At 43.0% G+C, this 23,663-nt stretch overlaps 1 protein-coding gene and 1 long non-coding RNA gene across 2 annotated transcripts in view; both read right to left on the bottom strand.

The window, feature by feature from the left end:
* LOC119240906 (caspase-1-like) overlaps nt 1-23,663 on the bottom strand; it is a 76,112-nt gene that overhangs the window by 43,862 nt on the left and 8,587 nt on the right.
* LOC119240908 (uncharacterized) lies at nt 78-13,074 on the bottom strand. The gene is made up of 3 exons (XR_008551086.1): nt 11,938-13,074; nt 9,587-9,740; nt 78-108 (listed from the first exon to the last, which is right to left on the bottom strand). It is a non-coding gene; the product is annotated as an uncharacterized LOC119240908 (long non-coding RNA).

Raw genomic sequence — 23,663 nt, 5'->3', positions numbered from 1 at the left:
TTTGATGTCAGCATCAGCTCCATTTCCCCCTGAAAGATGGTCAAACTCTGTGTTGCAGATGATGAGGGCAAGACATGTGCACATGGATCTTTCAATTATCAGACATATCTGTAGGAAAGGCAGGTGAGATGAATAGTCTTATTCTCTTTAATTGATGTCCTACCCAGACACAAAATCCCATGAGCCAGAGATAAAGACGTGGAGGGTGAGCGAGTCCTGCCCTAGGGCTGGGGATGGAGTGTTAAGCCCAATGGCAGCCGTGAACATGATGTAATGAGTTTTGACAGGACTGTGCGATGAAGAGACTTTGAAACTAGAATGACTGAAATTTAAAACTAAGTCCCCACTTATTGGTTTGTCTAAAATATTTAATAATCCATGCCTTAATTTAATGATATGTAAAATGGGTTCTATTCAGATTTAAAGGGGGTTTTAATTGCAGCAAACTTAAAATAGATCTGAATTATAGTTAGCATTCAATAGATATGATTGTTATTGTTACTATTTCTCAATAATTAATCAAACTGGGAATTTTTACTAAGTCTGGGAATCTAGGATATAGAAGCGATCTTTGTAAGGGAAGAGTCAAAGTGTTTTTTCAGAGCATCTCAAGGCCACCAGCTCTAAGCCAGCAACATAGCACCTAAAAGTTCTTTCAATATCTTTCACCCAGATCCTTGTATCCACAGCACAGCACCTCTGTTGCTTTTTCTTCCTTTATCATTTGGGCTATTTCTAGGGGACAAAGCTCGTCGTTTTTTCTCTGACCCTGAGGGTGTGAGGGTAGGTGGTTTGTCTTGCACTGCCTGAAGAGCTGCAAGAGATAAGAAACTTTATGAAAAGTAGAATTTCCTCTTGGTGCTCACACAGCTTCTTCTGTGTCAGAAACCGCAGAGGAGGAAATGCATTCTCAGAAGGACAGCTCTGGGCTGGACATTAACGCTGTTGACTGAGTCACTGCCAATGGAACAATCTCAATCCAAAAGAGATTTCCAGAGGTGGGATATAGGATCTACCTTCATCTCACAGAATCAACATTTTTGCACACAATGCTATCAATGTAACAAATACGAAGACAGTTATGTATAAAAGGAACCCTTTGTGTTTAAGCCCATGCTCAGACCTTGCAGGGCTACCCAGGTCTGGGACCTCATGCATGAGTAATAAAGCTTCTCCTGACCTCACCGTTCCTGAAGTACCACTTGTTCTTCCTCTGACTGAGTAGAAGGCCAGAATTTCTACAACGTTTTAGTGTGTTGGCCAGGAACAATAAGCGGTTGGCCCTCTGAGCCATTGGCTTAGAAGGATGCAGATTGGGGGAGGGTTAAGAGAGCCAAGGCACACAGACCAGGCGCACAGGAGTGTGCCTCTCCGCATGGATCACCATTTTAGAACAGGGACCTTTCTTCAATAAAGACTGCTTGAAACTGGCAGGAGGCTCCCCGTGGAGTCAGAGGGAGAAGGTTCCCTGTGCATCAGAGATGAGCAGAAGGCCCCCACAAGGCTGGTCCCGCCTAGTAGGAAGTCAGAGCCCAGAGGGGGATCCAGCAATTTGGAACCCAGAGTGCAATCGGCTGCCCCACCTCCAGGGAAGTCTGTGGGACTTTAAGACACACCTTTGTAATTAAACACAGAAGGAGGAGATATTCTGTGACAGTGACCATCAACATACTCAAAGTACCACTGCCTCACTAGACTTTTAGCATAACAGTATTTGACTCATTTGGACTACCAGTTTCCAAAACCCCCAAAAGAGCACACCAAAAAGATGCCAGCCAGTACCAGCAGCACAGTGTCCCAACACATACGGCAAATTAGAAGACAAGCAGCAGGGAAAAGAAAAACTACATGCAATGTAGCAACTCCGCAGGAAAAAGACACACCACAAAAAGAAAACCACCCACCAGCTTCCAACAACAGCAACTTTGAAGAACTTCTGAGCCTTCCAGAAAAAGAATTTAAAATTGCCATGTCTGGACCTACTAAACATAGAGCTTCCATATGATCCAGCAATTCCACTCCTAGGTATTTACCCAAAGGACACGGAAACATCAATTCCAAAGAACACCTGCACCCCTATGTTTATAGCAGCACTATTTACAATAGCTAAGCTTTGGAAACAGCCCAAATGCCCAAAAATAGATGACTGGATCAAGAAGATGTGGTACATATATACCATGGAGTATTACTCAGCATTCAAAAAAGATAAACACATGCAATTTGCAGCAACATGGATGGCGCTGGAAGGCATCATGCTCAGCGAAATAAGCCAGAAAGAAAAAGAAAAATACCAGATGGTCTCACTCATAGCAGGAATCTAGAAAACTTAAATAAGGGACCAGGAAAATAAATAACTATAAGAAAGTGAAAATCAAAATCAACAAAAATCTATGAACCAGAGACACTTTTAGGGGTTGGGTGGAGGGAGGGGAGGGATTGGGGTTAAAATGGGGGGGTTGAAATTGTATGGGGAATATAAAAATAAAATTTATTATAAAAAAAAAAAGCAACAACAGAAAAAAAAAAAATTTGCCATGATGAAAAAACTGACTAAAGTCATTAAGGAAAACAATGCTCAGAAGAATATAATTGAGTCCCTAAAGAGGGAAATGAAGGAAATACAGGAGATCAAAGGATTAACAGAAGAGCTAAAGAATGCTGGGAAAAGCAGTGAAAACAGAATAGAGGAAATGGAAGAACAACTAAGCACTCTCAAAGACACAGAAATAAAAAGAACCAAAAGAGAAAAGGAAAGAGAAGTACGAACAAAAAAGACTGACAAAAGACTTCGAGAGCTATCTGACTCCATGAGGAAAGGAAATATAAGAGTTATAGGAATCCCAGAAGGAGAGGAGAAAAACCTAGCAACGGAGAAAATATTCAAGGAAATAATTGAAGGAGCTGAAAATAGACATACAAGAAGCAAGAAGAACACCAAACTTCCATGATGAAAGAAAAAATACAGCAAGACACATAATAGTATACCTCCCAAGAATCCAAGACAAGGAAAAAATAATGAAGCTGACAAGAGGGAAGAAACAGATAACATACAAAGGAAAACCAATCAGACTGACATCAGACTTCTCTGAAGAAACACTACAGGCAAGGAGAGAGTGGACCGACATAGTCAACAGACTCCAAGACAACAAATGCCAATCAAGAATACTCTATCCTGCAAAGCTTTCCTTCCTCTATGAAGAAAGAATAAGGACCTTCCCAGACAAACAGAAACTCTAGAACTTCATTACGACTAAACCCCCACTCCAAAAAAGTACTACAAGGAGTCCTAAAGCCAGAACCTCAGAGGGACAAATAACAACAAAAGAAGGCCAAAAAAAAAGTTATTAAAAGAATAAATAAATAAAATCAAAGGAAAGACAAACACAATGGCAAATACAGATGCTAACATATCAATATTAACTCTAAATGTAAATGGACTAAACTCTTCAATAATAAGACACAGAGTTGCAGGCTGGATTAAGAAACAAAACCCAAACTTTTGCTGTCTCCAGGAAACACATTTAACTACAAAAGATAAAAATAGACTCAAAGGATGTAAAACAATCCTACAAGAAAATGGACCAAAAAAGAAAGCAGGAACAGCTATACTTATATCAAATAAAATAGATTTCAAACTCAAATAGGTAAAAAGAGACCCCAACAGTCACTACATTATGATCAAGGGGACAATACTTCAAGAAGAAATAACACTCATTAACATATACTCACCAAATGAAGGAGCACCAAAATATATCAGACAACTATTATCATCTGTGAAAACAGACATCAGAGATAATACATATGCAGTAGGAGACTTCAACACACCACTATCAACAATGGATAGATCAACGAGACAGAAAATAAGTAAAGACACTAAAGCTCTAAACAAGTGCTTGGGCTTAACAGACATCTATAGAATACTACACCCAAAAAAATCTGAGTACACATTTTTCTCAAGCGCATGTGGATCATAATCCAGGATCGATCACATACTGGGACACAAGACAAACATCAACAGATACACCGAGATTGAAATCATACCAACCATCTTTTCTGGCCATGAAGGCATCAAACTAGAAATAAGCCATAAAAAGAAGGCAAGGGACCCTCCTACCTCATGGAAATTGAAACCCACACTGCTGGAAGACCACTGGACTAAAGAGGAGATCAAAGAAGAAATTAAAAAATTCTTTGAATAGAATGACAAGGAGGACACCAATTTCCTAAATGTATTGGATGCAGCAAAAGCAGTGCTAAGAGGGAAATAAATAGCAATACAGGTTCACATTAAGAAACAAGAACGAACTCAAAGAAACAACCTCATCTCAAAGCTCAAAGAACTAGAAAAAGAACAACAACAACAACAACAAAAAAAAACCCAAAACCAGTAGAAGAAAAGAAATAATAAAAACTAAAGCAGAAATAAATGCAATTGAAACTAAAAAACCAATCCAAAAGATCAATGAAACCAAAAGCTGGTTTTTTGAAAAAATAAATAAAATAGACAAAACCCTAGCCAGGCTCACAAAGGAAAAAAGGGAGAAAGCACAAATAAACAGGATCACAAATGAAAGAGGAGAAATCACAATGGATTTTTAATTAATTAATTTGTAATTTTTAATTAATCAATTTGTAATTTTTAATTTAATTTGTAATTAAATCACAAATTAAAAGAATTATCAGAAACTACTATGAACAGCTATAGGGAAACAAGTTCAACAATCTAGACGAGATGGACAAATTCCTACAACTCTACAATCACCCAAAGCTAGATAAAGAAGAAATAGAACACCTAAACAGACCAATTACAAGCAGCGAAATTGAAATGGTAATCAAAAACCTCCCCAAAAACAAAAGCCCAGGACCTGATGGATTTACAAATGAATTCTACCAAACATTCAGAGACGAATTAGTGCCTATCCTTCACAAACTCTTCCAAAAAATTAAGAAGGAAGGGATAATACCAAACACTGGCTGGCAGAAGGCACTCTAGACATCCCCACTGTTCGTTGAGTCTGGCAAACAATCTCCCATGAGATAGGGTACCTTGATCAGTTCCTATACATTGATTCCTGGTTACAAATTGCCTGAGCCCTTCCCCCATGGGCACGGTCCAGTCAGAGCAGCAGCATCAGGTAGACATTTTTCTTGTGGCTACATACATCTTAGGGAAAAAGAAATCTCCAAGAACAGTACTGCAAGCATACCAGATCTGTGTGCCCTGCAATGTCAATACCCAAGAGAGTCAACAAATGGTTAATCTGGCTTTTGTGGAACAGGCAGCCTCAGAGATCCAGTGAGAATTACAAAAACTAGGGGTCTTTCTGTAATAAACATCACCCCATTAATTAAAGCGGCTGATTGATAAAGTGTTAATAAATAGAAAGGCAGCAGTGAAGAGGGAGGCAGAAAACCACATAAAAAGAGAGGTCAGTTTCCTGGCAGCTGCAATGCAAAGTCAAAATGTTCCACCAGGCCCCCGGGGTGGGGGCCAAGAGCCCTGGTCCATCCCCCCACACGGTCCAGGCAGCCACTAGCCCAAGATCAGTGTGCATATTGTAGAAAAACAGGGCACTGGAAGCGCAACTGTCGTAGATGTAGAAAGCCCCTAGCCAATGCTTGGATCTGCCCAGTATCAGCAAAAAAACAGGCGGAAGTAGTTTCCTTGAAATGGTTAATGTGGGCTTCCCTGGTGGCACAAGGGGTTAAGATGAAGCCTATGAAGCTGTCCGCAGTCACTGCAGCATGAGTTCAATCCCCTGCCAAGAAGATACCCACATGGTGCAGCAGACCTCTCCTGACTCGCCCGCGGCTCCTCTCAGCAGTGTATTTCCATCAATCTGCCTGTTTTGTTCCCTATTCTGTCTCTAGTGAACCCCCTCACCATCCACACCTCTGGTCTGTCCCCCAGTTCTTGTATGCATAAGTAAATACATTAAAAAAAAGAGTAATGGTTGATGCCTTAGACTGACAGGACCAGGATCAATTTTTTTTTTTTCCCCCAAGTGGGTTCATTTTTTTTTTTTTTTTTTAAGATTTATTTATTTATTTATATGAGCACTGGGTACAGTCAGAAGTGCGGGAGGGTGAGAGAGTTCACCAGAGTCAGAGCGGAGAGCAGAGCAGGCAGAAGGACCGAAGTACACTGCTGAGGGGAGCAGCGGACGGCAGGAGAGGTCTGTGCGCCATGTGGGACCCTCGCTGGCGGCCGGGGATCGAACTGGTGCTGCAGAGGCTATGGGCAGCTTCGCAACCCAGCGCTCAAGTGCTGTGCCACCAGGGGAGGCCCAGTATCAATTTCTTTTAACCCCCCCGCCTCCAAGCCCAGGGACAATGCCATTGCTGGGACCAACCTATAACCTTCATAATAGATCCTGAGACCATTCAAAGGCCATTCTGACAAATGTAAAATAAAAGGGCACAACATCAGACACAGATTTACCAAGCCGGAAGCTTAGACTGCCTTTAAGATATTAAAAAAAAAAAAAAAGCCACCCTCTAACTTGATCTGGATCCCCAGCAAGATGTCATACAAAGGGGACTTATGATATTGACTGTTGCCACCCCCAGGGAAAAGAAACTGTAAGACACAGGAGGTTTTTGTTGTTGTTGTTTTCTTAAGATTTATTTATTTATGTATATAAGAGCTGGGATACAGGCCAGAGATGCGGGCGGTGAGAGGATCCACCAGAAACAGAGTGGGGAACAGAACAGGCAGACTGACTAAAATAGACTGCTGAGGGGAGCAGCAGCGAGACAGGAGAGGTCTGCCTCGCCATGTGGGTTTCTCCCTGGCTGGCCGGGGATTGAACTTGTGCTGCAGAGGCTGTGGATTGCTTCATAGTGCTGTGCTTAACCCGTTGTGCCACCAGGGAGGCCTGACACAGGAGTCTTAATGCCAGGCTGGTCTGAATTGTTTAACAAACTTCTTCACACATGACCAAAAGCAAGCCCCAGGCTTGTCCCTAGCAGAGCTCCTGTTATTTGGACTTAATTCCTATGCTGTGCCACAGAGATTGTGCCAGTACCTGCTTCCGTTGGAAATCTCAGAGGGGTATCCAAAAACACCTAGCTCGTCATAAAAAAAAAAAAAAAAAAAAAAAACAACTGGTACTTTGGTAAAGAGTCAATTTAGTTGTAAAAGCACCACCTCTCCTTCCCTCACAAATAACTGGAAAAATTATAAATCAGCTCAGGACTCCCATGTCATTAATAAAGTGACTGTTTTTCTCCGCCCGGTAGTTTCAAACTTGTGCACCCTTTACCTGTTTGGATTTGAAAAAAAAAAAAGAGGAGCGCTTTCTGCCTCTGCCTGGCTCCACAAAGCTGGCCACTAACTTCTGTTAAATTCAGAGTACTGGGCCTCCCCAGTGGTGCAGCAGTTGAGCGCTGGGTTGCGAAGCTGCCCGCAGCCTCTGCGGCACCAGTTCGATCCCCGGCCAGGGTCCCACATGGTATGCAGACCTCTCCTGCCGCCCGCTGCTCCCCTCAGCAGTGTATTTCGTCAGTCTGCCTGCTCTGTTCCCAGCTCTGGCTCTGGTGAATTCTCTCACCCTCCCACACTTCTGACTGTACCCAGTGCTTGTGTAAATAAATAAATTAATTAAAAAAAAAAAATAAAGTAACTTGCTTTAAAAATAAATAAATAAATAAATTCAGAGTACCAAGTTTTTACAAAACAGGCAGACTGACGAAATGCACTGCTGAGGGGAGCAGCGGGCGGCAGGAGAGGTCTGAGCGCCATGTGGGACCCTGGCCAGAGGCTGGGGATGGGATCGAGCCTGCACTACAGAGGCTGCGGGCAGCTTCACAGCCCGGTGCTCAACCGCTGCACCAACGGGGAGGCCCCAGAATACCAAGTTTTTAAAAGGCTACAAACATGCCAGCAACAAGTATGGTACCTAGACGTTCACCCTGTACACAACAAAATTGGGGCTGAAGAATAATATAGGTTATTATTTGGGCTAAAATATAAAAGTTGCCTTTTGAGGATAACAGATGTTGGGACATGTTTCCACAGTAGGGTGGGCTGCCAGCTGGAGGGTCTCTAACATCTTCACCGACAAAACAAAAAGAAGATGGTATCAATTTGAAAGTCCTAACCTAGGTTGTGTGGCCATGGCAACACCCAGCCTCCTACCAGTTTCTTGGGGACCGAGCCTCCTACCAGTTTCTTGGGGGCCTATGTTTCAGGGCCCTAGCTAATGGAAAACTCACCGGTGGTCTTCCTAGTAAGCAAGTAAAGACAAAGACAAAGACAAGGTCATTCAACTGCTAAAAGACAAAACTCTGTGCAAATGGCTTTCATAGCTGGCCAGTAGTAGCAAGATTCAAAAATTCATGTTCTCTCACAATCGGGGTGTTCTCAGTCCAAGTGTCTGGATCTCCCACTATCTTTACAGTTGTGTTGTCCACTTGCTTAAACCATACCGTGCTATTCTTCCTCCCATGGCCATTCCCCCTGCTCCCCAAACCTGCTTAAACAAATCTGATAGAGACTGCTTGATGAACAACAGTGGCAGTGTTGTGTGCAGCTAGAACTGCCAGGCATGGTGACCCTACACACCCAGGGGAGCAGCAGCAACAAAAATAACTGATTGAGCCCCAAGATAAAGGTGACCACCGCAGCGCTCCTGGTGTTGTAGAAATTCTGGCCTTTTATCCAGGCAAAGGAAGAACAAGCGGTACTTCAGGAATGGTGAGGTCAGCAGAAGCTTTATGGCTCATGTATGAGGGCCCAGACCTGGGTAGCCCCTTAAGGTCTGAGCACCTGTTTAAACACAAAGTGTTCCTTTTATACATAACTGTCTCCATATTTGTTACACTGATAGCACCGTTTTTCAGCAGGAACAACCATTTATTGCAAAGTCCCCAGACAAGGGGCAGGGAGGACAGGCAAAAGGGTAAGAGGCAGACAACCAGAATGACTTTGGAGAGACAGACGGGCTTTAACTGGCTACCTGACCCTTCTGAAATGCAACTTTGTTCAGATAGGAGTGTTGAGACCCTGTCCATGAATCTTTAAAGGGAAAGAGCTATAAACAAGCAAACTTGATGATTATGCCTACATTGGAGTGTTCATTGCACCTGGGCTGGAAGTTCTGCTGGAATCTCTATTATATTCATTTGCTCAATAATATATTTTCTCATCACCAGTGCCTCCAGTACTGCCAGTGTAACTGCTCAGATTCATAGAGATCAGCTCCTTGGATGTGGCCGCTATAAAAGCCAGATCTCACAGAGGTACAAAGTCCATAGCTATGTCCAAGGGTCTTCCAGTGACAAAAGCGGCTGAGATCATGCCCACATCCAGAATCTTCTTGCAGAAAAACACCTGCAGGACAGGTTATGCTGTCAAGGAATCCAACACTCTCCAAGCGGATTGGTATGCACAGAGGGGCACAACTTTCTGCCTTGATTTGGGGCAGGGGCTTATCTTTTCGGACTTATCTGAAAGTCAGTATCTTTTCAGACTTGTGCTATGCTCTGGATTCAACAAATTTGATAATGATAAAAAAAGTCTGCGGTTATGCTTATTTTCCTACAATGATTGCTAACACACAAGTGTTAGTATTTGAGAACTCACCAAAAACAAACAAACATTAAATTAAGACAAAGCTTCTGAGAGTTGATCATCTGGCAGCATGACAGACTGGATGGGCTCGTTGTCAAGCAAGAAGTGCAACATCACAGCACAGCAGTAAAGGGGCCACCAGTAAAGAGCCTGGGTAAAGTCAAGTCTGTTTTAAAAGAAAAGAAAAAGGCAATCTTTGCACAGTGTAGGGTAAATAGTTTTCAGGCTTTTCTGCCCTCTTGCCATTAGGATAGCCCTGCCTGATGGGTACCTGCAGTTGGTACATTGTTGTGAGTTGTGTTGTCTACTTTTGTGGGCCATGGGAGGAGTATTGAGATAGTCACCAAGAGGAGAAGAGGCAGGAGGAAGAACAAGAGAAAGAAGGAAGAAAGCAAGTCAGAGAGAAGCCCAGAGTGAAGACTTGCTGGGGGCAAGCCGTGTACCTGGTTGCTGCACTCTATATAAAAGCTCAATAAAAGCCTAAGAAAGCCACCGAGGGCTCCAGGACTCTCCTTTACCCAGTCTGCTCAGATCATAAAGAATCAGCCCTGTGACCATCCTGCCCCTACACACAGTCTTCTTAATGCTGTTACAATTAGAACTGCTGACACTTTTTTGTTTCTACATTTGGCTTGCTAATCCAAGAACTTATCCACTATCACAGTGCCCAGTGGTGAAAAAGAGTTCAACTTTTTCCTTGTTGGTTCCTGAAAACGCTAAGTTACAGGTGAGGTCATAAAAATTAAAAGGTTAAAATTAACAGTAATGCTAAGCTGCATCTACACTACAGGAGGATAAAGCGATATGGGTGCCAAAAAAGACTCTCACTGGTTTCTTCATCAAATTCCAGGTAGAGGGGGGAATGATAAAGGCTGCCTGATGAAAATCAACTTGTATTAAAATATCAAAGACAGACTATGCTGGCACCCAGCCACATGAAGTTAGAGGCATCTCCTATTGCCTCACCCAGATTAAAAGAAGGTAGACAGGAACAAGGATACTAGATCATCCCAGAATTCAGACTCAGTGCCCCAAAGTTCAGGAAAGTTAGATAAACCACAACATTTAGAACATTTTAACTAAGCTTGTGTGAAAAAGGAAAAAAAAAACAAAAAACAAAATCCAGACAGAGGACTCCAGGCTATATATATCACACTTAATGTGCTTCAGGAAGTTCACCTGTAGGGGCAGGATGGGCAGCTTTCCATGCATTGCAGCAACCAGGTACACAGCAGGCAGAGGTGCCGGGGCGGGGGGGGGGGGGGGGGGGGGGGTGTCAGCCAGAAGGCCGGTAGGCCTCCTAGGCCCCAGGCAAGTCTTCACTCTGGGCTTCTCTGGCCTTCTTTTCTCCCCTTCTCTCTCCTGTTTCTGCTCCTCTTGGTGACTATCTCAATACTCCTCCCACAGCCCACAGAAGTATACAAGTCAGCTTGCAACAATGTAACAACTGCAGGTGCCCCATCAGACCGCAGTCCTAATGGTGGGAGGGCTGAAAAGCCTGAAAAACAGTTGACCTTACAATCCACCCTCTCAGGGTTTTCTGCTATACAGTCTGTATACAAGTATATACAAGTTTCCTTTAACAAACACAGCAGCCACGGCCCACAAATGAAAAGACAACATAATAATGAAACAATACAACAGAACAAATAATTCCAGGCAGGGCACCAACCTAGTGGCAAAAGATAATTATTGGCACCAGCATATGATCTACCACTTCTGCTGCTGAAGGCGCTGCTCATACAAGGAGGGAACCATACGGCTGTGGTCTTGGCCAAAAGCCACATACCGCATCCACCCCCAGGATGCACTCACTCTTGGATTGGTGATTCTGTACTTTGGGAGTAATCACCCAACCCTCAGGGTTTTCTGTCTGCGGTCGCTTCAACATGCGGCTTTCACAGCCACCAATGCGTCATGCAGACCTCTGCACTTAGGCCAACCCACTGCACAAGCACATGGGTCGGGGATCTATGGATACAAGCTCCGCATGCAGCCTCTCTTGGGTCCCCTATTTGGCTGTGGGTTCCACCACAAGCCACATTCCCCACTGGTCCCCCAAGGATGGGTTCCTCAACAACTTACCCTAACTCAACAGTGAGCAGGGCATCACCCACAGGTGATTTTAAGAGACTTACTGGCCTTCTTTAGCATACTTGGGCTGCTTAACAGGCACTCAGGGCTTCCCAATCTCAGCACCAGCTTTTGCCTTATCTAAGTTGGCTTTTTTCCTCTGCCTAGTGGCTGGGCAGTACACAGGCTGCTTTTGGCCATCAAGTCCCACTGGCCACCCCCACATTCCCATCTCCTGGGGTGTACAAACAATATCATCCTCCCCCATGGTCCCCAAAACATAACATTACCCTGCCAAAGTTCCTCCACCTTCTGGAGGGATTGTCAGTCCAAGTCCATCAGTCTTTTCCTGCATCAGCACTGGTGAGCTCCAAATCATGGTCCTTTCTTCCCAGACAATTCTGCCGCCTCAGTTGTCATGGGCTGATCCTCTTGGGCTGTCTCCTCCTCCAGGCAAGGTCTCCTCCCGCAGCTCCTGGCCCTTGTCCACCTCCTGTGCTCTTGCAGCATCTTTAGCTCTTTCCCCAGCTCCTGGATGTTGTTCATCTGTGCTGTCATGACAAGTCCAGCGTTGTCACGGACAAACAGTCTGCTACTCCTCAGTCCCTCCTGATGTCTTCAGAGGGCTCCATACCCATTGTAGGGTAAGGTAAAAAGTATCAGGCTTTTCTGTCCTCCGCCATTAGGATAGATGATGGAACCCTGCAGTCCTGAATGCATGCCTGATGGCAGGCACCTGGAGTAGGGTGTGGGCATAGGTAGATGGGATTCACCTGGGCTAAGACTGGGCTTTTAAGGATGGCATCACGGGGACGGCAGCAGGAGCAGAGAAGCTGGGAGAGAGAGAGAGAGAGAGAGAGAGAGAGAGGGAGAGAGAACACCAGAAAGCCCAAAAAGAGTGAAGACTTGCTGGGGGCTGGGAAGCCTGCCAGCCTCCTGGCCCCCCAGCACCCCTACCTGCCATGTACCTGGTAAATCCCAATAAAAGCCTGCAAACACCACTGAGGACTCTGACTCCTCCTTTACCTGGTCTCATGGATCAGAAAACCTGTGCAGTGTTATTCCTGCCCCTACACCCATCTGCTTCGAATCATCCTGCCGACTTACGCCAATTGTAGGGGCAGGATGGGCACTGAGCAGGTTTTTCTATGATCTGCACAGATGGGGTAAAGGAGAGTCCTGGAGCCCTTGGTGGCTTTCTCAGGCTTTTATTGAGCTTTACATGCATCGCAGCAATCAGGTACACAGCAGGCAGGGGTGTCTGGGAGCCATGAGGCCGGTAGGCCTCCAGGCCCCAGGCAAGTCTTCACTCTGGGCTTCTCTGACCTTCTTTTCTCCCCTTCTCTCTCCTGCCTCTCTCTCCTGCTTCTGTCCTGCTTCTGCTTCTCTTGGTGACTATCTCAATGCTCCTCCCATGGCCCACAGAAGTAAACAAGTCAGCTTACAACAATGTAACAACTGCAGGTGCCCCATCAGGCAGGGCAATCCTAATGGTGGGAGGGCAGAAAAGCCTGAAAAAACATTTATCCTACAACACTTTAGAGTACCTACACCTGTATCAGAGTCCCCTGGTATATTCGTGCTAGCCAGGTGACGCAGTCTGGGTAAAAGATTAAAAAGGTCTCCCAAACCCACATGATTGGCCCCTCTACTGTTATTTTAACTACTCCTGCTGCTTTAAAGTTCTCAGGTTCCACCCCGTTTGGTGCATCACTCCTGAGTGAAACATGCCTGCAAACCAGAAAAAGGACACTTTGGCCAGCAGATGGACAGAGCCCCTGATCCTGAGAATCACCCCTGCTTGAGGCCACAAATGGATTTACCCACCAAGGAAGCCTTAGACATCAAGCCCTGCTCTGGCCACACTCAGGAAGGTGGTTGGTATATGCATGGCAGAAGCTTGAGGACCTTCTACACGTTGACCTCTTGGTTGTTATTTTTACTGTACCTGTAATGACTGTCTTTGCAGGTGGCCTAGCCACAGTGGCCCCTGACCACTGGGAATTGGAGGTCTGTATTTAAGAACAACGTTGCTTCTATGCAAACAATTTTGGGGTAGTTCAGAAAACACCCACCCAGCTCTGGGACCAAACTGAGGGCAAAGAAGAGGCCCTGCATTGACAGGCCTCTCCTGCCGTGCCCACTGTTCCTCTCAGCAGTGTGTTTCATCAGTCTGCCTGCTCTGTTCCCTGCTCTGGCTCTGGTGAATTCTCTCACCCCTCATGCGCTTCTTACTGTACCCAGTGCTTGTATAAATAAATAAATCTTAAAAAAAAAGAGGCCCTGCAGCAGCCAACCAAGTAAGATTCCTCCTTCCCAGGGTTCCCGTGACTCTCACCTCATAATGGCTACTGGTTAGTAATCAGGGTTACCTTAAAAAAAAAAAAAAGGTTTATAGGTGATGCCCTGTAAAAAAAAATAACTCACAAGGGCATCAAAGGGGGGAATGATGAGAAAATATATTATTGATGTAGGGTAAGGTAAAAAATCAGGCTTTTCTGCCCTCCCGCCATCAGGATAGATGAGGGAACCCTATGATCCTGAATGCATGCCTGATGGCGGGCACCTGAAGTGGGTACACCTGCGCTAAGACTGTGCTTTTTTTTTTTTTAAGGGCGGCGTCATGGGGACACCAGTAGAAGCAGCAGAAGCCGAAAGAGAAGCAGAGAAGAAGAAGCAGAAAAGAAGAAGCAGAAGCAGAGAACGCCAGAGAGCCCAGATAGAGTGAAGATTTGCTGGGGGCTGGGAGGCCTGCCAGCCTCCCGGACCCCCAGCACACCTGCCTGCCATGTACCCGCTAAATCCCAATAAAAGACCTGCAAAAAACCGCTGAGGACTCTGACTCCTCCTTTACCCGGTCTGCATGGGATCAGAAAACCTGCACTGTGCCCGTTCCTGCCCTTACAATTAAGCAAATGAATATAATAAAGATTCCAACAGAACTTCCAGCTTCCAGCCAGGTGCAACAAACACTCCAAATGCAGGCATAATTAACAAGTTTGCTTGCTTACAGCTCTTTCCCTTTAAAGATTCATGGCCAGGGCCTCAGAAGGGTCAGGTAGCTAGTCAAAGCTGGTCTGTCTCTCCAAGGCCTTCCTGCTTGTCTACCTCTTCCCCCTTTGCCTGCCTCCCTCTCCTTGTCCAGGGACTTTGCAGCAAATGGTTGTGCCTGCTGAAAAATGATGCTATCAATGCAACAAATATAAAGACAGTTATGTATAAAAGGAATCCTTTGTGTTTAAACTGGTGCTCAGACCTTACAGGTCTACCTAGGTCTGGGCCCGCATGTATGAGTAATAAAGCTTCTGCTGACCTCACCATTCCTGAAGTACTGCTTGTTCATCCCCTGCTTGGGTAGATGGCCATAATTTCTGTTAGGGGGAAAGGATGTTCTGAGCAAACTCCATATAGGCTTTGTGGACTCCACCCCTTCTCCATCAAGACACTGGGAACTACAAGCTCCATGATCACCAAAGGGAAGGTTGCGAGGACCTGAGGGTGGTGTTAAGCAACTAAGTTCTCGATTTGAGTATTTAACTGGCCATGTGGCCAGGGGTCACCCTCTTGGCCACACAGTGTGCTTGGTTTTTCACCAGCTCTGCTGGTCATTGGAATTCCAGGTCAGCAGAACAGGTAGGACATTTACAAACTTATCTCCCTCTTTTTTTCCCTGAGTTATTCATTTTTCCATTTCCCCTTCCCCTGCAAATGAACCTTTTATCAGGGAGAAGGGATCAACATGGCAGTGGGGAAATGCTGCAAGGAAGTCCTCCCATTTAAAAAAAAAAAAAAAAAGTTACTTGGGAGGAAAAGTGGCAGGTCCCTGCAAAAACCAGGACATGGAAGATAAACTGATGACTCTGGCAAACTATCCAAAGAGGAAAGTTGCTATAAAAGAGGATGAAAAGAGAGGAAAGCTCAGAACCCTGCTACCTTCCCTCACCCACAATGCCGGTACAGTCCAACCAACAGAAAGAAAAAAACAACAATGAGAACAAACTACACATCAAGTGGGACTGTGAGTGGAAAGGAACTATTGCAGGCACCGCACCCTGCAGACAGGAACTGTGGGAATCACCACAGAGGTGATGGCTCCAGGCGCCATTAGAGGAAACAAGGACTCCGCAGAGAGACCTGCAAATAGCCCAAGGCCAGCCAGTAAGCTTGTGTGGAAAAGCAGCATGCTTGAGCGGATCAGATCACAGCAGCCCAGGTCCACACCCATAACCTAGGTTTGTGGGGGACATGTAGGAGCTGTCACTAAGGTGAATGTCCCTCACTGAGTCATCTGAAACCAGGTGCCTGGACATGGGAGTGGGGTGCAAAAGGCACCATTTCTGTGGACACTGAACTGGGCTACAGCCCACATCCTGGATCTGAAGGCTTCTGAACTGAGACCGGTGCATGAAGTTCGGGGTGTGAGATCCCCACGACAGCAGGGACAGGGCAGACACAGCACACCCATGCCGTTGAGGCACTCCACACCACCCCCACTCTGTTCCCCGGCCCACAGAGGGGGAAAACAACAGTCCTGGAAGGACACTAGGAAAGATCTCTGGTGCCACCTAGTGACCAGAACAAAATCACCAACATCCTGATAGTTGGAAACCAGGGATCCCAAAAACACCCACAGGCTCTGAGGGAGGGTGGGCCATGCAAACGGGGCTAAGAAAGGAAATAAGGCATGGCGCAAGACCCTATTCTGGAACTGAGAGCCAGGTGCAGGATCCGGGGCATGGGACACACCATAGCAGTGGGCACTACACAGTATGACAGCCAGCATTTTGGATCTGATAGCCCTGGAACTGAGACCTAGAGTGCAGAATTCAGGGCACGGGATCCATACAGCTGCAGGCACAGCACCAGGTGAACACAGGGCAAACACAGCTCCCAGCTAGAATAAGAGCCCCTGTGTTGAGGTACTCCCCTCTGCTCCCCCCACCCTCCATTTCTCAGAAAACCACTGGGAAAAAGCACATGTCAGCAAGTATGGGTCTCTGGCACCACCTCGTGACCAGAACAAAATCACCAACTAGCTGATTCCCTGTTGGAACTGAGTAAATACAGAGGGAGGGAACTGTAAGGGACAGTGCCCAGCAGCACAGCATCAGCACTCTGGTGGAGTTGTAGCCTACCAGTGCTGGTCTCAGTCTGGTAAACAGTTTCCAACACCCCTAAAGGTGCACTCCAAAGAGATGCCTGCCAACACCAGTAGCACAACAGCCCAACACATAGAACTAATTAGAAAGCAAACAACAGGGAGAAGAAAAAATATAACCAAGCAAGCCTGCAGGAGGACACACCACAAGAATACAGTCACCAGAGCTCAGTAATGACAGGGAAAAACTTCTCAGCCTATCAGATAGAGAATTAATGATCATAATGATTTAAAAGCAGAAAGAAAATGAAAAGGAAAAAAATGATTTGAGACAAATAATCACTGAACTGAAGAAGGAAATTGAGACCTTAAGAAAGGAAAGAAAAGAAACACAGGAGATTAAAAGATTACTAGAGGAGAAAAAGAACTCTGAGAAATGCAATGAAAACATAATCGAAGAACTAGAAGAATGGATCAGTACTATTGAAGATACAGAAATAAAAAGAGCCAAAAATGAAAAGGAGAGAGAAGTACAAATGAACAAGTATGAGGATAATCTTAGACAATTATCAGACTCCATTAAGAGAAGAAATGTAAGAGTTATTGGCATTCCAGAAGGTGAGGAGAGAGACAAAGGAACTGAGAAATTATTAAAGGAGATAATTGTAAAAAACTTCCCTGGACCTCCCCGGTGGTGCAGCGGTTGAGCGCTGGGTTGCGAAGCTGCCTGAGGCCTCTGAGGCACCGGTTCGATTCCCGGCTGCTCCCTGGCCACTGGAGGAGGGTCCCACATGGCGTGCAGACCTCTCCTGCTGCCCGCTGCTCCCCTCAGCAGTGTACTTCAGTCCTTCTGCCTGTTCTGCTCCCTGCTCTGGCTCTGGTGAATTCTCTCACCCTCCTGCACTTCTTACTGTACCCAGTGCTTGTATATATAAATAGATAAATAAATCTTAAAAAAAAAAAAAAAAAAAAAACTTCCCAAGCATGAAAAAGGAGATGAATATAGACATACAAGAAGTGAGAAGAACTCCCAATTTCCTAATGAAAAGAAAACTACAGCAAGACACCTAATAGTAAATCTTGCAAGAGTCCAAGACAAGGAAAAAATAATGAAACAGGCAAGGGGGAAAAAACAGATAATTTATAAGTTATCTTATATAGCATGTTCAGCAAACTTCAACACAGCAAATGCCAACCAAGAATACTTTACCCTGCAAAGCTCTCCTTCCTCTATGAAGAAAAACTATGGACCTTTTCAGACAAACAGAAACTCCAGAAATTCATTACAACTAAACCCCCACTCCAAAAAATTCTACAAGAAGTCCTAAAGCCAACACCAACAGAGAAATGAACAAGAAGGACAGAATAAAGCAGGGAATAAAATACAGATTCCAACATATTAATATTAACTCTACATGTAAATGGATTAAGCTCATCAATAAAAAGACACGGAATAGCAGGCTGGATTAAAAAACAAAATCCAACCTTCTGCTGTCTCCAGGGAACACATTTAACCACAAAAAGATTAACATAGACTGAAAGTAAAAGGTTGGAAAACAATCCTACAAGCAAATGGACCAAAAAAGAAGGCAGGAACAGCCATACCTATATCAGATGAAATAGACTTCAAATTAAAAAGGTAAAAAGAGACACAGATGGACATTACATTGTGATCAAGGGGACAATGCATCAGGAGGATATAACACTCATCAACATACACTCACTGAATGAAGTGGCACCAAAATATATAAGACAATTATCATCAGTTCTGAAAACAGACATTAAGAAAATACATATATAGTGGGAGACTTCCACACCCCACTCTCACCAATGGACAGATCAACGAGACAAAAAATAAGCAAAGACACTAGAGCCCTAAATAAAGACATAGAACTCGTGGACTTAACAGACATCTATAGCACACTGCACCAAAAATAATCCGAGTACATATTTTTCTCAAGTGTGCATGGATCATTCTCCAGAATCGATAACATACTGGGCCACAAGACAAACATCAACAGATACATGAAGATCAAAATCATGCCAACTATCTTCTCTGATCATAAAAACATCAGGCTAGAAATAAATCATGAAAAGAAAACAAGGAACCCTCCTACTTCATGGAAATTGAAATCCACACTACTGGAAGACCACTGGACTAATGAGGAGATCAAAGAGGAAATTAAAAAAAAATATTTTGAGTTGAATGACAAGGAGGACACCACTTTTCAGAATGTATGGGATGCAGCAAAAGCAGTAATAAGAGGAAAATATATAGCAATACAGGCTCACATCAACAAACAAGAAAGGACTCAAAGAAACAACCTAATCTCACATCTCAAAGAGCTAGAAAAAGAACAACAAAAAAACTAAATCCAGGGCCTCCCTAGTGGCACAGCGGTTGAGCGCTGGGCTGTGAAGCTGCCCACAGCCTCTGCAGCGCTGGTTCAATCCCCGGCCACTGGCAAGGGTCCCACATGGTGCGCAGACCTCTCCTGTTGTGCCCCCTGCTCCCCTCAGCAGTGTATTTCGTTGGTCTGCCTGTTCTGTTTCCTGCTCTGGCTCTGGTGAATTCTCTCACTCTCCCGTGATTCTGACTGTACCCAGTGCTTGTATAAATAAATAAATAAATCTTAAAAAAAAAAAAAAAAAAAAACCTAAAGCCAGTAGAAGAAAGGAAATAATAAAAATCAAAGCAGAAATAAATGAAATAGAAATAAAAAAAAAAAAACAGTTAAAAAGATCAATGAAACCTAAAGCTTTTTCTTTGAAAAAGCAAACAAAATAGACAAACCTCTAGCCATGCTCACAAAGAAAAAAACAGAAGAAAACACATATAAATAGGATTATAAATGAAAGAGGAGAAATCACAAAAGTCTCAGTAGAAATCAAAAGAATAAACAGAGATTATTACATGCAAACAAATTCAACAACCTAGATGAGATGGACAAATTCCTAGAATGATATAATTATCCAAAGCTGGACAAAGAAGAAATAGAACAACTATAGACAACTATAGAATACAAGCAGCGAAATTGAGGCAGTAATCAATGCACTCCCCAGAAACAAAAGTCCAGGCCCATGCAGCTTCACAAATGAATTCTACCAAACGTTGAGCAGTGAATTAGTGCCTATCCTACACAAACTCTTTCAAAAATTTGAAAAAGAAGGAATACTACCAAATACATTCAACGAAGCCAGCATTACACTAATACTAAAACCCAACAAAGACAGCACAAAAAAATAAAATTACAAGCCAATCTCCCTAATGAACACTGATGCAAAAATCCTCAACAAAATCCTTGCCAACAGAATCCCACAATGCATCAAAAGGATAGTACACTATGATCAAGTGGGATTCATCCCAGGGGCACAAGAATGGTTCCACATATGAAAATCGATAAATGTAATCCAACACATCAACAAAAAGAAAAATAAAAGTCATATGATCATATCAATAGATGCTGAGAAAGCATTTGACAAAGTCCAACATCCATTTATGATGAAGGCCCTTGAAATCCTCAGGATAGAAGGAACATACCTTAGCATGATAAAAACCATATAAGACAAACCCACTGCCAATATTATTCTCAATGGTGAAAAGCTGAAGGCCTTTCCTTTAAGATCAGGAACAAGACAAGGATTTCCTCTCTCACCACTGCTCTTCAATATAATACTGGAGGTCCTAGCCAGGGCAATAAAACAAGAGAAAGACATACAAGGAATCCAAATAGGGAAAGAAGAAGTAAAACTATCACTATTTGCAGATGAACCCTAAAAACTCCATAGGGAACATAGGGAACCCTAAAAACTCCACAGAAAAACTACTCAAAATATTTAACCAGTTCAGTAAAGTAGCAGGATACAAAATCAACACTCAGAAATTAGTAGCCTTCCTATACACAATCACTCTGAAGAAGAGGGAATCAAGAAAACCATCCCTTTTATAATTGAAACAAAATAAATCAAATACTTGGGAATAAACCTAACCAAAGAGGTGAAAGACCTATACAACGAAAATTATAAAACACTGTGAAAAGAAATAGGAGAAGACACAAAGAAATGGAAAGACATCTCTGCTCATGGATTGGAAGAATTAACATTATTAAAATGGTCATCCTACCAAAAGCAATATACAGATTCAATGCTATTCCAATAAAAATCTCAATGACATTCTTCAAAGAAATAGAACAAATACTGATGAAATCCATATGGAACCATAAATAAAAACACAAATAGCCAAAGCTCTGCTGATGAAAACAAACGAGAAAGGAGGTATCATACTTCCAAAATTCAAGCTATACTACAAAGCCATAATAATTAAAACAGTTTGGTATTGGACTAAAGGCAGACACACATACCAATGAAACCTAATTGAGAGCCCAGAAATAAAGCCACACTTATGTGAACAAGTAATCTTTGACAAAGGAGCAAAGAATATGCAATGGAACATGGACAGTTTTTTCAATAAATGGTGCTGGGAAAACTGGACCTTTACATGCAAGAAAATTAAACTAGAACACTACCTCTCACCATGCACAAAAGTCAACTCAAAATGGATAAAAGAACTGGACATAAGACCTGAAACCATAAAATATATAGAAGAAAATATAGGTAAAACAGTACAAGACATACATCATAATAACATCTTTAAAGACTCATCACCCAAAGCAGTGATAGTGAAGGCAAAGATAAAGTGAAGGTATTACATCAAACTGAAAAGCTTCTGCACAGCAAAAGAGACATTAACCAAAACAGAGAGACACCCCACTGATTGGGAAAAAAATCTTTGTACTCCATCCACTGATAATGGACTCATCACAATGATATACAAAGAACTCACATGACTCAACAAAAACAAAATAAATAATCCAGTCAAGAAATGGGCAGAAGAACTTAAAAGATATTTCTATAAAGAGGAAATGCAAATGGCCAACAGGCATATGAAAAAATGTTCAACATCACTTATAGTCAGGGAAATACAAATCAAAACCACACTGAGATACCACCTTATGCCAGTAAGAATGGCACATGTCAAAAAAACAAGCAACAACAAATGTTGGCGAGGATGTGGTGAAAAGGAATTCTCCTACATTGCTTGTGGGAGTGCAAATTGGTCCAACCACTATGGAAAGCTGTCTGGAGTTTCCTTATTCTACTAAAAATGGAACTACCATACAATCCTGTATTTCCACTACTAGGGATCTACCCAAAGGACACAAAAATATTGATTCAAAAGAACACCTGTACACCTATGTTTATTGCAGCACTATTTACAATAGGTAAAACCTGGAAACAACCCAAATGCCCAAAAATAGATGACTGGATCAAGAAGATGTGGTATATATACACAATGGAATATTATTCAGCAATCAAAAAAGATAAACTCATGTCATTCACAGCAACATGGATGGAGCTAAAGGAATTATGCTCAGTGAAATGTATCAGAAGGAAAAAGAAAAATATTAGATTGTTTCACTTATAACAGGAATATAGGGGACTCAAATAAGACATCAGTATAAAATAAAAATATTAACTGTACAAAACACAACAAAGCAAAAACAGACAATTACAAATAAGAGACATACTGCAGGGGAGGAGGAGGGAGAGGGACCAGAGATAGGAAGGGAGGAGAGCAGGAGACTGTGGTGATGGTACACAGGTGCCTTGGGGAAGGAAATTCTATGGGGAGTCAACCTGAGGGGGAGGGGGGAGAAAATATTGTTTAAAAAATTAAAAAAGAAATATCAACTTTTGTGTATGTCTTCAGTTTAGCATTAATAAGTCTCCCTTAAGTGCACGGGTGAGGACCCACTGGCAACCTGTTTTATAAGGGGGTTGCTCTGTAGCAGCACGAGTTTGATCCCGGCCAGAGAGTAACCCACATGGCACGGCAGACCTCTCCTGACTCATCCGCTGCTCCCCTCAGCAGTGTTTCATTACCTCTGCCTGTTCTGTTTCCCATTTTGTCTCTGGTAAATCCTCTCACCCCCACAACTCTAGCCTTTACCCTAGTTCTTGTATGCATAAATAAATCTTTAGAAAAAAAAAAACTATTTCACTGAAAAATTTCATTCAATTGGTATTATTTGCTAGGACATTAGAAAAATGTTAAAAAATATTACAACAATGTTACAGACTATGCTCTATAGAATTCTTAGGGAATAATGAACTAAGTTCCTAATTTTGTTGAACTTTTATGAATACATGAATTATGAATAAATTAAGAATCTCCCCCACGACATTCAAACTAGACAAAAACTTAGGCATGGGAATTACACTACATACACTCATTTCAGTTCAGGTGACAAGAAATGCTGTAACATCGTCAAACAATTTATAATGACTAAGACAGAATTGAAATTTATCTATCATTTGTGAAAATTCCAAAAACAGTCATTCTTTATCAGTCCGCAGCTCTTCAGATACTTAGACTCTTCCATCCCATGACTCTGATATCTGTAACATCTGATGCCAAAATTACTGTGGTCCTATCTGTCCAGTGAACTACATTAATCACCTGTGAGTTTTGGTTGGGATGTTTCATACTAGATTTCAGTGCCATACACTATGTTTTATCAAATTATTTGTGTTTATAAAAAGGGTGGTAATATTTAATGGAAAAAAGGCTACTGAAGGCTAGGACAAAAAAAAAAAAAAAAAAAAAAAAAAAAAAAACAACCCTGCAGGAACTCAAATTGGGGATAAAGCTGCTTATGTTCATTGTTGAAACATACCCACGAGAGATAGCTATACGTAAGGAAAAAGCAAACTTTTCAAAACCCAAGACAAAGATTATTTTTTCACCAAGTGGTCCTGCAGACCTAGTGTGCTTACAGCAACCAACAGAAGGAAAGTGACTTTGGGCTGGTCAACCACGGGTGTAACTTGGAAACCACATTATTTGCCAAGCTGTTA

The sequence above is a fragment of the Talpa occidentalis genome, unplaced genomic scaffold, assembly GCF_014898055.3.
Source record: "Talpa occidentalis isolate TD23 unplaced genomic scaffold, MPIMG_talOcc4v2.1 talOcc4.12, whole genome shotgun sequence".
NCBI lineage: Eukaryota > Metazoa > Chordata > Mammalia > Eulipotyphla > Talpidae > Talpa > Talpa occidentalis.
Note: the sequence above shows the minus strand (reverse complement) of the source record. Positions and strands in the feature narration are given on the sequence as shown.